This window comes from Triticum aestivum, chromosome 1A (genome assembly GCF_018294505.1).
Source record: "Triticum aestivum cultivar Chinese Spring chromosome 1A, IWGSC CS RefSeq v2.1, whole genome shotgun sequence".
Classification (NCBI taxonomy): Eukaryota; Viridiplantae; Streptophyta; class Magnoliopsida; order Poales; family Poaceae; genus Triticum; species Triticum aestivum.
Genome location: NC_057794.1, coordinates 221,361,936 through 221,376,258, shown reverse-complemented (window position 1 = coordinate 221,376,258; position 14,323 = coordinate 221,361,936).

Below are 14,323 nucleotides of genomic sequence, written 5' to 3'. Positions count from 1 at the left end.
CCCGCCGCGCCTCCCGCAGCCGCCGCACGCCGCCGACGCCGCCCCACCCCGCCGCAGCCCCGAGCCGCCGGAGTCCGAAGAGGTAGCCGCGCCGTTCGCCGCCGGTTTTCCGGAGAAAACCGATCCGGTTTTTCCTTGAAAACCCTAGGTTTTTATTTATTTATTTTTGTTAGATCGGTTTTATCGGTTCTTTTATTTAGCGAGCGTTCGCTCGTTTCTTCGTTTTAACAAACTAGTTCACCGTTTAGTTTCAGATAACGAACGTTCGTTCATTAATCTGTTCGTCAGTTTTCTCTTTTTCTTAGATTTTCCGCGATTATTTCTGATCGCGATTTCTGATCCGATTTTTGTTTTAGTTTAGCTTTTCGCTCGTTTATCAGAATCAGGCGATTCAAGCGCCTAGAGTTTCATCTCAAAACCCTCTTTCCATTTAACCAACTCAAACAAGTTTCTGCTACTGTAAAATTTGACTTAGGTCCAGATTAGTAATCGAAGCTTGTTTTCTTTCGCCATTTGACTTTCATTGTTTCGTTCGATTTGTTTCTTTTTGCAAACCAGAGTTCTTAAGTTGAACTTTCTGGTTAGATCTCTTATTTGAGTTTTACCTATGCATTAGATGAGTACTTATTGTATGCTTGTTTGTTTATTGCGATAGAGTACCCGGAGTGCGCCGCTTGCTACTTCGAATCTCTAGGTTTCACGGATCATCAGCAAGGCAAGTAACACTTTGATCATACCTCTTACTACCCAGTTTTATTACATTAGATCCATCCTCAAACAATTGCATGGTTAGGATCTGAATAAATTGTGGGTTGGGAAGTAGATGAGGTAGCACCTATTACCTGTTTTATTATCAAACCCTGGGAGTTACTTTTATGTTTGCTTATGCCATGCTATGCTTGTAGACGTGGATTGGGTTTGAGTGTATCCATGACAGATGTGACAATGTTAATTAATGGTTCAACTTAAGATGGCAACTATAATACAAATCTGGGTGGATTGAGGCACCTGGGTATTCCAGCGATTGCCTGTTGTTTTTCTTTATGGACCGCCACCAGGCTCAAAGGGATCATGAGATTATTCATACTAGAAACTTCCATGTGCAGCCACAAGCTACTATGGGCTCTAGCATAGTTGATTAAGTCATGCGAACTCTTACAGTGGTAGACTAGCAGATGTAGGGGAAAGTAGGTGTAACGGTCTACCCGATCGTAAGGTGCTAGCGCTTCTGAAAGACTATGTCTCGGTCATCCGTTTCTCAAACACCATGTAGTGCGAGAATCCCAACGGAGGAGATCGAGTCTTGTGGGGAAAAGTGCGCAAACCTCTGCAGAGTGTATAAACTAATCATGATTAGCCGTGTCCCCGGTTATGGACGTCTTGAGTATCTAGTACTTGGATTATCATGTGAATCTCATCATGTGACTTTAATTAAATTTTGTTGGGTTTTAATGATGATGTTTAATTGGGATTGAGAGGGTGTCTACGCTCTCAATGTTTAACAACCACCATGATAGTTAAATAAAAATGTATTCCTTTGCAGTAGGAAAAAATGGCTTTATGCAAAACTGTAACCATAGAGCTTTCCACCAGCCAAATATGCATGTAGTGATAGCATTATTCTGTTCCTGCTCTACTATGTTACTTTGCCAGCATATTCCATGTGCTGACCCATTTTTGGGCTCCAACGTTCATGTTGCAGACTTTTCAGACGACGAGTAAGGAGCCTTAGGTCATGGTTCTATACTCAGTGATGTCGTTGGAGTTGATGGACTCACTTATCTTCCAAGCCTTCCGCTGTTATCGTTATTAGATGGCCTTAAGCCATATTATTTGTAATAAGTTCTCTTTGAGACACTCGATGTAATAAGTGTGTGATTGCTACTCTGTTATAAATCCTTCAAGTACTGTGCGGGTCAGCATTACTGATCCAGGGATGACACTAATGCACAGAGATCAGACTGTTTGAGGTCTGGTCGCTACAACACGGGCGTGTACCGTGCCCACGGGCCTCCCGGACCCCGTGCGCACGGGCTCATGCGTCGGGTCTCTGGATACCCCGTGTGCGCAGGCTCCACTTACCCCGTGCACATGGGGCCCCCTGTGCGTGGCTGTTGGGCTTGGCCCTTGTATCCCCATCTCATCCCTACTTACCCCTTCTTTCCTTGGACCTATATATACTCCCCTTCCTCCTCCATTTAGACTTAGCTAAGAATAGATCTAAACATTAGAGCTTAGCTCATGTATCTCCCCTTGTGGGATTCCTCTTGAGAGAGAAGACTTCATTGGAATACAAGACCTCCATTGGAGAAGATCCCTAGGGATTCAAGAACCCCGTGTGGGAAGGATCTATCTAGATCAGCCCTCATCCCCTTCATAGGATTTGGGATGAACTCTACCATGTATCTTATTTCCCTTTGATTGTTTATGTACCTTGTGGATCTTGTGTGTTTGTTGGTCTAGTGGATGTGTGATTGGACTTGTTCTTGACTGTTCCTCTTGTTTTCCTCTTGTGTTTTTCTTGTTCTTGGGGATTCCCCCTCCAATTCGTGAAAGATCTCCACTTAGGGTTCCACCCTACAACACAATCCACAACCCTATCAGAGAGAAGATGAAAAGATTTTTTGCAAGAGCAAAAGAGTGCTAGAAAGGATGTTGAGCGTGCCTTTGGTGTTCTGCAATCTTGATGGGGCATCATTCAATATCCTGCTAGAACTTGGAGCACCAAGAAAGTTATGTGAGGTGATGACTGCTTGTGTGATCATGCACAATATGATCGTAGAAGATGAGCGCCCGGAATGTATCTATGATCAAGGGTTTCAGTTTCAGGGTGACAATGTTGTGCCTGTGTAGCGACCCGACCTCAAATGGTCAAGTCTCTGTGCTTCAGTGTCATCCCTAGATCGGTAATGCTGACACACACAGTACTCGAGGATTTATAATAGAGTAGCAATCACACACTTATTATATCGAATGTCTCCAAAGAGAACTTATTACAATAAATATGGCTTAAGGCCATCTAATACGATAAAAGCGGAAGGCTTGGAAGATAAAGTGAGTCCATCAACTCCAACGGCATAGCTGAGCTGCACGGCAACGACCTAACGAACCTTACTCTTTGTCTAAAAAGTCTGCAACATAATATGTTGCAGCCCGAAAACGGGTCAGCACATGGAATATGCTAGCAAAATAACACAGTAGAGCAAGAATAGAATACTGCTATCACTACATGCATATTTGGCTGGTGGAAAGCTCTAGGGTTATAGTTTTGCGAAAAGCCATTTTTTTCCTACAACAAAGGAATAGATTTTATTTAACTATCATGGTAGTTGAAACATCATTGAGAAGGTTCCTCCAACTCAATCCCAATTAAAGTAATTATCAACCCAACAATACTAAATTAGAGTGATGAGATACTTAAGATACTCCAAGTACTAGATACTCAAGATTGTCCATAACCGGGGACACGGCTAACTGTAAGGGCATATTTATCCCTAAGGTGTTTTGGTGATTGATGACAATGCGTTTGCGGACTAATCGTGTGCCTTGAGTATCCCAGACATTTCATCGCTAGGCACAAGATGGTTGGGTGCCCCTCGAAGACTGTTGAAGACGGCGTCTTTTCTACGTTTCTTTTTTGTGGATTTGAGTCGTAGGAAAGCCGTACTATTAAGAGGGGGTCCGCGTCGGAAAGGTTTGGGTGGAATCATCACGTACACGTTTCTTCCTTGTCCCCTCCTTTCCCTTGCACCTTGGAGCTTCTTCCGTTGTTATCTCGTCACCTTGTCTCTGGCTGCTGTGTAGGCTCGCGGTAGTACTGCTTCCAGGTGAGCGGTAGTACCATAGGCACCAGCGGTAGTACCGTGCTGTGGCGTGGTAGTACCGCAGGTGCCCACGGTAGTACCGCTCCCCTGGAGCTGCACTACCGTGGCCCACAAGGCTAGTACCGCTCCCCCGCGGTAGTAGGGGCGGATGTAATTTTTTACATCTGCGCCTACCACGGTAGTACTGCTTTCCTTCTGTACCGTGCTCAGCTATCAGGCGGTAGTACCGCCCCTCTGCGGTAGTACTGTGTCGGGTTTTTGCTTCTTCCGTTTTTCAGTGGAAGTAGGCACGAATGTTTCCTTATCCACACTCTTCCCGGGCTAGGGGGTTCCTGCCTTGCGGTAGTACCGCAAGGGGGAGTGGTAGTACCGCACCCGCGGAAGTACCGCCCTCAGCACATGTGCCACAGGTCTGCCCTAGCTATTGCTGGTGCAGCGGTAGTACCGCGGGCCTGCACGGTTGTACCGCGTGACCTTGCGGTAGTACCGCTTGGCAGCAAGCAGAAGTACCGCGTGGCCCCACGGTAGTACCGCTTGCCTGGTGCGGTAGTACCGCTGGCCAAGGGCTGGTAGGTGGATAACGGTTGGATCTTTGTCCCTCACTGAGGGAGTCCTGGATTAGGGGATGTCCGGATGGCCGGACTATACCTTCAGCCGGACTCCTGGACTATGAAGATACAAGATTGAAGACTTCGTCCCGTGTCCGGAAGGGACTTTCGTTGGCGTGGAAGGCAAGCTTGGCGATACGGATATATAGATCTCCTACCATTGTAACCGACTTTGTGTAACCCTAACCCTCTCCGGTGTCTATATAAACCGGAGGGTTTTAGTCCGTAGGACAACATACAGAACAACAATCATACCATAGGCTAGCTTCTAGGGTTTAGCCTCTCCGATCTCATGGTAGATCTACTCTTGTACTACCCATATCATCAATATTAATCAAGCAGGACGTAGGGTTTTACCTCCATCAAGAGGGCCCGAACATGGGTAAAACTTTGTGTCCCTTGCCTCCTGTTACCATCCGGCCTAGACGCACAGTTCGGGACCCCCTACCCGAGATCCGCTGGTTTTTACACCGACATTGGTGCTTTCATTGAGAGTTCCTCTGTGTCGTCGCCGTTAGGCTTGATGGCTCCTACGATCATCAATAGCGATGCAGTCCAGGGTGAGACCTTCCTCCCCAGACAGATCTTCATCTTCGGCGGCTTTGCACTGGGGGCCAATTCACTTGGCCATCTGGAGCAGATCGAAAGCTATGCCCCTGGCCGTCAGGTCAGATTTGGAAGTTTAAACTACACGGCTGACATCCGCGGGGACTTGATCTTTGACGGATTCGAGCCACTGCCGAGCGCGCTGCACTGTCACGATGAGCATGATCTAGCTCTACCGCCGAACAGTGCCCTGGAGGCCGCACCCGCATCAGCTTCAACCCTTAATTCGGAGCCAACTGCGCCGATCGAGGATGGGTGGTTGGACACCGCCTTGGGGGCTGCGATCCCAACGGCGATCGAGCCGAACACCAGCCCCGCACTCCGCGAGACTCGTGACTCTAAGGAGCCGGACTCCTCTCCGGACTCCGAACCCTCCGCGCCCCTGCCGATCGAATCCGATTAGGCGCCGATCATGGAGTTTACTACCGCGGACATCTTTCAGCACTCGCCTTTCGGCGATATTTTGAAGACACTAAAGTCTCTCTCTTTATCAGGAGAGCCCTGGCCGGACTACGGTCAGCAAGGTTGGGATACGGACGATGAAGAAATTCAAAGCCCACCCACCACCCACTTTGTAGCCACTGTCGATGATTTAACCGACATGCTCGACTTCGACTCCGAAGACATCGACGGTATGGACGCCGATGCAGGAGACGATGAAGAACCAGCGCCTAATGGGCCCTGGAAAACCACCTCGTCATATGACATATACATGGTGGACACCCCAAAAGAAGGAGATGGCGATGGAACAGCGGAGGATGACCCCTCCAAGAAACAGCCTAAGCGCCGGCGTCAGCGGCGCCGCTCAAAATCCCGCCAAAGCAAATATGGTGATTCTAGCACGGGAGATAATAATACTCCAGAGAGTGCCAAAGAAAACCCCCTCCAGCAAGATTCGACACAGGAGGATGGAGAAGCCAGCCCTCATGAGAGAGTGGCAGACAGAGAGGTCGAGGACGATAATTATATGCCTCCCTCCGAAGATGAGGCAAGCCTCGACGATGACGAATTCGTCGTGCTAGAGGATCCCGTTGAGCAAGAGCATTTTCAACGCAGGCTTATGGCCACGGCAGGAAGCCTCAAGAAAAAACAACAACAGCTTAGAGCTGATCAAGATTTGCTAGTCGACAGATGGACTGAAGTCCTTGCGGCCGAAGAGCATAAACTCGAACGCCCCTCCAAGAGCTACCCAAAGCGCGGGTTGCTACCCCGATTAGAGGAGGAAGCACTTAAACCTACATCACTAGCACTTGATACGGCCGACCGGCCACCTCGTGGCCGCGACAGAGAGGCCTCTCGGCCCTCCACTCAAGCCGCACCCCGTACCAAGGCACAAGAAAATGAGCCTGACCTGCGAGATATGTTGGAGGACAAGGCAAGGCAAACAAGATCAATCTACGGATCGCGTGGGCGCCCCACGACTCGAGATGGTAACCGTCACACCGGACACAAATCCGGTAGGGCCGAACACAGTAGACAAAGCTCATTGGAGCTACGTCGTGATATAGCCCAGTACAGAGGCGCCGCACACCCACTATGCTTCACAGACGAAGTAATGGATCATCAAATCCCCAAGGGTTTCAAACCCGTAAACATCGAATCATATGATGGCACAACAGATCCTGCGGTATGGATTGAGGATTATCTCCTTCATATCCACATGGCCCGCGGCGATGATCTCCACGCCATCAAATACCTCCCACTCAAGCTTAAAGGACCAGCTCGGCATTGGCTTAACAGCTTGCCAGCAGGATCAATCAGTTGTTGGGAGGACCTGGAAGCCGCATTCCTCGACAATTTCCAGGGCACTTATGTGCGACCACCAGACGCCGATGACCTAAGCCACGTAATTCAGCAGCCAGAGGAATCGGCCAGGCAATTCTGGACACGATTCCTAACAAAGAAAAATCAAATAGTCGACTGTCCGGATGCAGAGGCCCTAGCAGTCTTCAAGCACAATATCCATGACAAGTGGCTTGCCCGGCACCTTGGACAGGAAAAGCCGAAATCTATGGCAGCACTCACGACACTCATGACCCGCTTTTGCGCTGGAGAAGACAGCTGGCTTGCTCGTAGCAACAATATGACCAAGAACCCTAGTAATTCGGATACCAGGGACAGTAGTGGCAGGTCGCGTCGCAACAAGCAGAAGCGCCGCATTAACGGCAACAATGCTGACGATACGATAGTTAATGTCGGATTCAGAGGCTATAAATCCGGTCAGCGGAAAAAGCCATTCAAAAGAAATCCTAGGGGCCCGTCCAGTTTGGACCGAATACTCGACCGCTTGTGCCAGATACATGGCACCCCCGAAAAGCCGGCCAATCACACCAACAGGGATTGTTGGGTGTTCAAGCAGGCAGGCAAGTTAAATGCCGAAAATACCGACAAGGGGCTGCATAGCGATGACGACGAAGAGCCCCGGCCGCCGAACAATAGTGGACAGAAGGGTTTTCCCCCACAAGTGCGGATGGTGAACATGATATACGCAACCCACATCCCCAAGAGGGAGCGGAAGCGCGCGTTAAGGGACGTATACGCGGTAGAGCCAGTCGCCCCAAAGTTCAACCCATGGTCCTCCTGCCCGATCACCTTTGATCGAAGGGACCATCCCACTAGCACCCATCATGGCGGATTCGCCGCATTGGTTCTAGACCCAATTATTGACGAATTTCATCTCACTAGAGTCCTTATGGATGGCGGCAGCAGCCTGAACCTGCTTTACCAGGATACAGTGCGGAAAATGGGCATAGATCCCTCGAGGATTAAGCCCACCAAAACGACCTTTAAAGGCGTAATACCAGGTGTAGATGCCAACTGTACAGGCTCAGTCACACTTGAAGTGGTCTTCGGATCTCCGGATAATTTCCGAAGCGAGGAGTTAATCTTCGACATAGTCCCATTCCGCAGTGGCTATCACGCACTGCTCGGGTGAACCGCATTCGCCAAGTTCAACGCAGTACCTCACTACGCATACCTTAAGCTCAAGATGCCAGGCCCTTGAGGAGTAATTACGGTCAATGGAAACACCGAACGCTCCCTCCGAACGGAGGAGCACACGGCGGCCCTTGCAGCGGAAGTACAAAGCAGCCTCTCCAGGCAGTTCTCCAGTCCGGCCATTAAACATCCGGACACCGTCAAGCGTGCCCGGAGTAACCTACAACAAGACCGCCTGGCACGTTCCGAGCAGGCGTAGCAATGCGGCCCCAACCCCATCCCTCGCAAAAATGCGACGCCAGTGCTTCGCGTACATAACTACGCTCTAGAAATACCATGGGTACAGGGGGAGGGGCACCATCACGGCATGCCCGAAACACGGCTTAAACCGCACCAGGGGCTGCCGATTTTTTAATTTTCTCTTACTTTCAGGACTCCATTCTTTGGAAGGCCTGTTCGGCAGTTCAATTGCCGCACAAACGATGCAAGAACCAGGGAAGCAGACAAGCCATGCCGCATTACGGAACTCCCAGGTGGTCTCTATCACGAGTAGTATACCTGTTTTGCATACCATTCCGCAGCCTGCCCCTGGAACGGACATGTTAAATAGTCCAACCTTTTGCTTATCGCATTATTTGTATCGTTCTGCTTTGATCGCAGCCCTTTTTAATAAATAATGCATAGCTTTTGTCTATTTTTGCATTACTCCTTTTTTTACAAATATATGTTCCTTAACGACATGTTGCACCCGTACACTTTGGTACGGCCAAAATACGCCAGGGGCTTTAGTACCCCTCAATATGGTGTGAGAAGTCCGAACACTTTAACAAGTGCGGCACCCCGAACTTATAGCATTATATGCATCGGCTCTGAATTATGTCTTGGGTCAATAGTTGGGTTTGCCCGGCTCCTATGTTTTGGTGCCTTACGTTCCGCTATGTCGGCTAAGGTAGCACTAGGAGAACTACTGCGATTGTGCCCCAGTTGAGCTGGGTCGAGCACCTCAGTAGAGAAAGCTAAAACTGACTGTCATGATGAAGCAAGAGCTGGTCGCTATTCGAGAGGTTTTTCGAGTCCCTAAAGACTTATGCCGCTTAGAGCGAGGAGTCGGCTCTGTCCAGCCAAGGCGTGGATAGCGCCCCGAACTCGGTCTTCCGAATACCAGGGGCTTCGCCGAAATTTAAAATTATAGAATTCTATGGCTAAGTGAGAGTGTTCATGCATTATAGTACGATTGCCTTGTTCATTGTGCTGAGCGCCTCCCTCGAAGGACCCAAACATGGGAAAAAGAGCGCTCAGGTTTATCCCCGAACACCCCAGCACTAGCGGCACGGGGGCAGAAGTCGACGACTCGCCATCTCTCAGAATTGATAAACAACCGCACAGAAGGTAATATTTTAAATTCCAATAGCATTGCTTAGTGCATATGAACAAGTTTTCAGCGCACAGGACAAAACGAGCGAGTTTTACTCAAAAATTACATCCCTAGAACATTCATCCGCCATAAGGCAGGCACCCTTCAGAACATCCTTATAATAATTCTCGGGCTTGCGATGCTCTTTCCCCGGCGGTGGCCCGTCCTTCACAAGCTTCTCAGCATCCAGCTTGCCCAGTGCACCTTAGCACGGGCAAGGGCCCTATGGGCACCTTCAATGCAGACGGAGCGCTTGATGACTTCGAGCCTTGGACAGGCCCCCACCAGCCGCCGCACCAGCCCGAAATAGCTCCCAGGCAGAGCCTCTCCAGGCCACACCCGAACTATGAGGCCCTTCATGGCCTGTTCGGCCGCCTTGTGGAGCTCGACTAGTTGCTTCAGCTGGTCACTCAGGGGCACGGGGTGTCCGGCCTCAGCATACTGAGACCAGAACACCTTCTCTGTCGAGCTGCCCTCCTCGGCTCGATAGAATGTGGCAGCATTGGACACGCTACGGGAAAGATCTGCGGACGCTCCTGGAGAGCTCCGGATTCGGGTAAGTAACAAGTAACTCACGTTTATGTGTTTGCTTTGCAAAAAGAATGCCTTACCCGCCGCTATCTTTTTCACCGCATCCAACTCCTGGAGGGTCTTCTGGGATTCGGTCTTGGCAGACTTGGCATTTTTAATAGCCACCGCGAGCTCGGGCGCTCGCGTCTTTGAGTCAAGCTCCAAACTCTCATGTTTTTTCATGAGAGCCTGGAGCTCTTGCCGCACCTTGCCAACCTGGGCCTCATACTTCTCCCACTCGGTGCGCTCCGTGGCCGTCCTCTTCTCGGCCTCGAGCAGCGCTTGCTTAAGGGTCGCCACCTCAGACGTGGCCCCTACAATAGCCATGATAATCCTATCATTTTTTGCAATTAAACCTTTTTATATATATTTAAACAAGGTATTTCTTACCTTCCTTGTCCTCGAGCTGCTTCTTGGCACGCCCGAGCTCTTGCTCGGACTGCTCGAGGTTCTGCTTTAGCGTGTCCACTTCCGCAGTCAGTGCGGCGGACGCCAGCAGAGAAGCCTGCATACGCATATTGACTCCTTTTTGTTAGACTCCTGCGAATTTTATTTGATCCTCTATTCGGCTTTTCTTCCCGAACGCCAAACAGAGCATCAGGGGCTACTGTCTATGCGGTAATATTATTTACACATTCTTTACTTACCTCAAAGCCTATTAAAAGGCTAGCACAAGCTTTAGTCAGTCCACTCTTGGCGGACTAAACCTTCTGGACCACCTCACTCATAATGGTGCAGTGCTCCTCGTCGATGGAGGCGCCTTTGAGCACCTCCAACAGATTGTCCGGCGCCTCCGGTTGGACGGGGGTCACCGGCACGGTGGGCTTGCTCCTCTTGGAAGGAGGTCGCCCGCCGGACTCTGGAGCCTTTGAAGGTTCTAGAGCGGTGTCCGGCCTAGAGCCGGACTTGGAGCCCTGGGGGGTTTTATCCCCTTTACTCCTGGAGTCCGGGAGGTCGCCTTGCGGTGCCTCTAGGACCACCTCCTCCTGGCTTGGAACCTGTTGGGACAACACTTCGGCGTCGTCCGTAGGGCGGGGGGAGGTAGCCGTGGGAAGCGAATTCACATCCGACGAGTCCAGTGAACCGCTCGACGACGCGTCGAGCCGGTCTTTGGGTGGGCTGCATAATCATATTCGACATAAGGGAAAGCTGTGCAAGAAAGGAATACTATGAATTACTCTGGTATCCGGATACTAACGATTTCGCCAGGGGCTTGGCCCTAAACGACCACTCCTCTCCGCCGTCGTCGGCGTCGGTGGAGTAGTCCGGAGGAAGGGTTTTCCCCTTCTTGGACCCTTCGGCCTCCCCAGTGAGGGCGGCCTTCCTTTTCTTCTCTCCTCCCGCTGGAGGGGGAGAGGTCTATTCTTCCTACTCCTCGTCTTCACGGGAGGAATGCGCCTTGGATCCGTCGGATGATGAACCCGACACCTCCTGGTGCCGGGCACTTTTTCGAGTCCCCGTGGCCTTCTTCGTGGCCTTCTTCTCCGGCACCACATAGGGTGCCGGAACCAGCAGCTTCGCCAAGCGGGCATCGGCTAGGTCTTCGGGCAAAGGAGTTGGACAGTCGATCTGTCCGGACTTCGCCTGCCAATCCTTTCAAAGGTAAGGGAGCTTAGATCCCGCATAGAGTTAAACTATGAAAACTAATACCCTGTAAAAGGTACAAACAACTTACCGCGCTAGCATGACGCTACGCGCTGAATCTGCGATCCTCGGTAGCGGATGCGGGAGCCTCGACGCCCTTGAAAAGCACCTTCCAGGCATCTTCGTACGTCGTGTCGAAGAGCCTGCTCAGAGTTCGGTGCTGCACCGGTTTGAACTCCCACAAATTAAAGGCCCGTTGTTGACACGGGAGGATCCGGCGGATGAGCATAACCTGGACTACGTTGACAAGCTTGAGCTGCTTGTTCACCAGGGTTTGGATGCATGTTTGCAGTCTAGTCACCTCTTCTTTGCTGCCCCACGACAGGCCCGTCTCTTTCCAGGACGTGAGCCGCGTTGGGGGTCCGGACCGGAACTCGGGGGCTGCGACCCACTCAGGGTCGCGCGGCTCGGTGATGTAAAACCACCCCGATTGCCACCCCTTTAGGGTCTCCACAAAGGAGCTCTCGAGCCATAAGACGTTGGGCATCTTGCCCACCATGGCGCCTCCGCACTCCGCCTGGTTGCCGCGCACCACCTTCGGCTTGACATTGAAAGTCTTGAGCCATAGGCCAAAATGGGGGCGGATGCGGAGGAAAGCCTCGCACACGACGATAAACGCCGAGATGTTGAGGATGAAGTTCGGGGCCAGATCATGGAAATCCAGGTCGTAGTAGAACATGAGTCCCCAGACGAATGGGTGGATAGGAAAGCCCAGTCCGCAGAGGAAGTGGGGAAGGAACACTACCCTCTCATGGGGCCTTGGGGTGGGGAGGAGCTGCCCCTCTTCAGGAAGCCGGTACGCGATGTCATTAGACAAGTATCCGACCTTCCTCAGTTTTTTGATGTGTCCCTCCGTGACGGAGGAGACCATCCACTTGCCTCCCGCTCCGGACATGGCTTGAAAAGGTTGAGGTGGGGAGTGCGGACTTGGGCGCTGGAGCTCAAGTGCGCGAAAATGGATAGGCAAAGGAGGAAGAAGGCGTAGGTGAAAAGGTGGATCCTTATCCCCTTATATGGGTGGACGCAACTGCGTGTCCCCACCAGCCTGGTAAAACTCGCTTATCTCCAAGCGCCGTAATCAATGGCACAGTTGGGTTACCCACGCCCGTATTGATGAGAATCCCGGAATAAGGGGACACGATCTCTACTTCGATGAGACGTGCCAAGGAAACCGCCTCGCATGACACGCTGAGGTGGGACAATAAAACGATTCGAATAAAGGCTTGGCCGTGGTGCGATGTCACACTACGGAATACGTCAGCAGATTAGATTTGTGTAAATATTATTCTCTCTATGGCAATATGTGGAAACTTATTTTGCAGAGCCGGACACTATCTTTGTGTTCAAAATCTTCTATGAAGTACTTGGAGGAGGAACCCGCCTTGCAATACCGAAGACAATCTGAGCGCCGGACTCGTCGTCATTGAAGCCTGGTTCAGGGGCTACTGAGGGAGTCCTAGATTAGGGGGTGTTCGGATGGCCGGACTATACCTTCAGCCGGACTCCTGGACTATGAAGATACAAGATTGAAGACTTCGTCCCGTGTCCGGAAGGGACTTTCCTTGGCGTGGAAGGCAAGCTTGGCGATATGGATATATAGATCTCCTACCATTGTAACCGACTTTGTGTAACCCTAACCCTCTCCGGTGTCTATATAAACCGGAGGGTTTTAGTCCGTAGGACAACATACAGAACAACAATCATACCATAGGCTAGCTTCTAGGGTTTAGCCTCTCCGATCTCGTGGTAGATCTACTCTTGTACTACCCATATCATCATTATTAATCAAGCAGGACGTAGGGTTTTACCTCCATCAAGAGGGCCCGAACCTGGGTAAAACTTCATGTCCCTTGCCTCCTGTTACCATCCGGCCTAGACGCACAGTTTGGGACCCCCTACCCGAGATCCGCCGGTTTTGACACCGACACTCACTATAAAAGGGGTCCCCTTCTTCCCCGTTGACTTATCTGTTCCAACCCTAAGCTCCATTGTTGCTCTAAGCTCCATTTTCGCCCGATCTCACTCCCTAGCCAATCAAAATTGTTGATTTGCTTGGGAGTGGTTGAGAAGGCCTCTATCCACACTTCCACCAAGAGAAATTTGATTCCCCCCACTAATCCCTTGCGGATCTTGTTACTCTTGGGTGTTTGAGCATCCTAGATGGTTGAGGTCACCGCGGAGCCATAGTCCATTGTGGTGAAGCTTCGTGGTGTCGTTGGGAGCCTCCAATTGAGTTGTGGAGATTGCCCCAACCTTGTTTGTAAAGGTTCGGTCGCCGCCACCAAGGGCACCAATAGTGGAATCACGACATCTCGCATTGTGTGAGGGCGTGAGGAGAATACGATGGCCCTAGTGGCTTCTTGGGGAGCATTGTGCCTCCACACCGCTCCAACAGAGACGTACTTCCCCTCAAAGGGAAGGAACTTCGGTAACACATCCTCGTCTCCACCGTCTCCACTCTTGGTTATCTCGTGCCTTTACTTGTGCAAGCTTATTTGTGTTATATCTCTTGCTTGCTTGTGTTCCTACCTTGTTGCATCATATAGGTTGCTCACCTAGTTGCATATCTAGACAACCTACTTTGATGCAAAGTCTAAATTGTTTAAGAAAAGCTAAAAAATTGTTAGTTGCCTATTCACCCCCCCCCTCTAGTCAACCATATCGATCCTTTCAATTGGTATCAGAGCCTCGTCTCTTTATTAATGACTTTACCGTCCGAA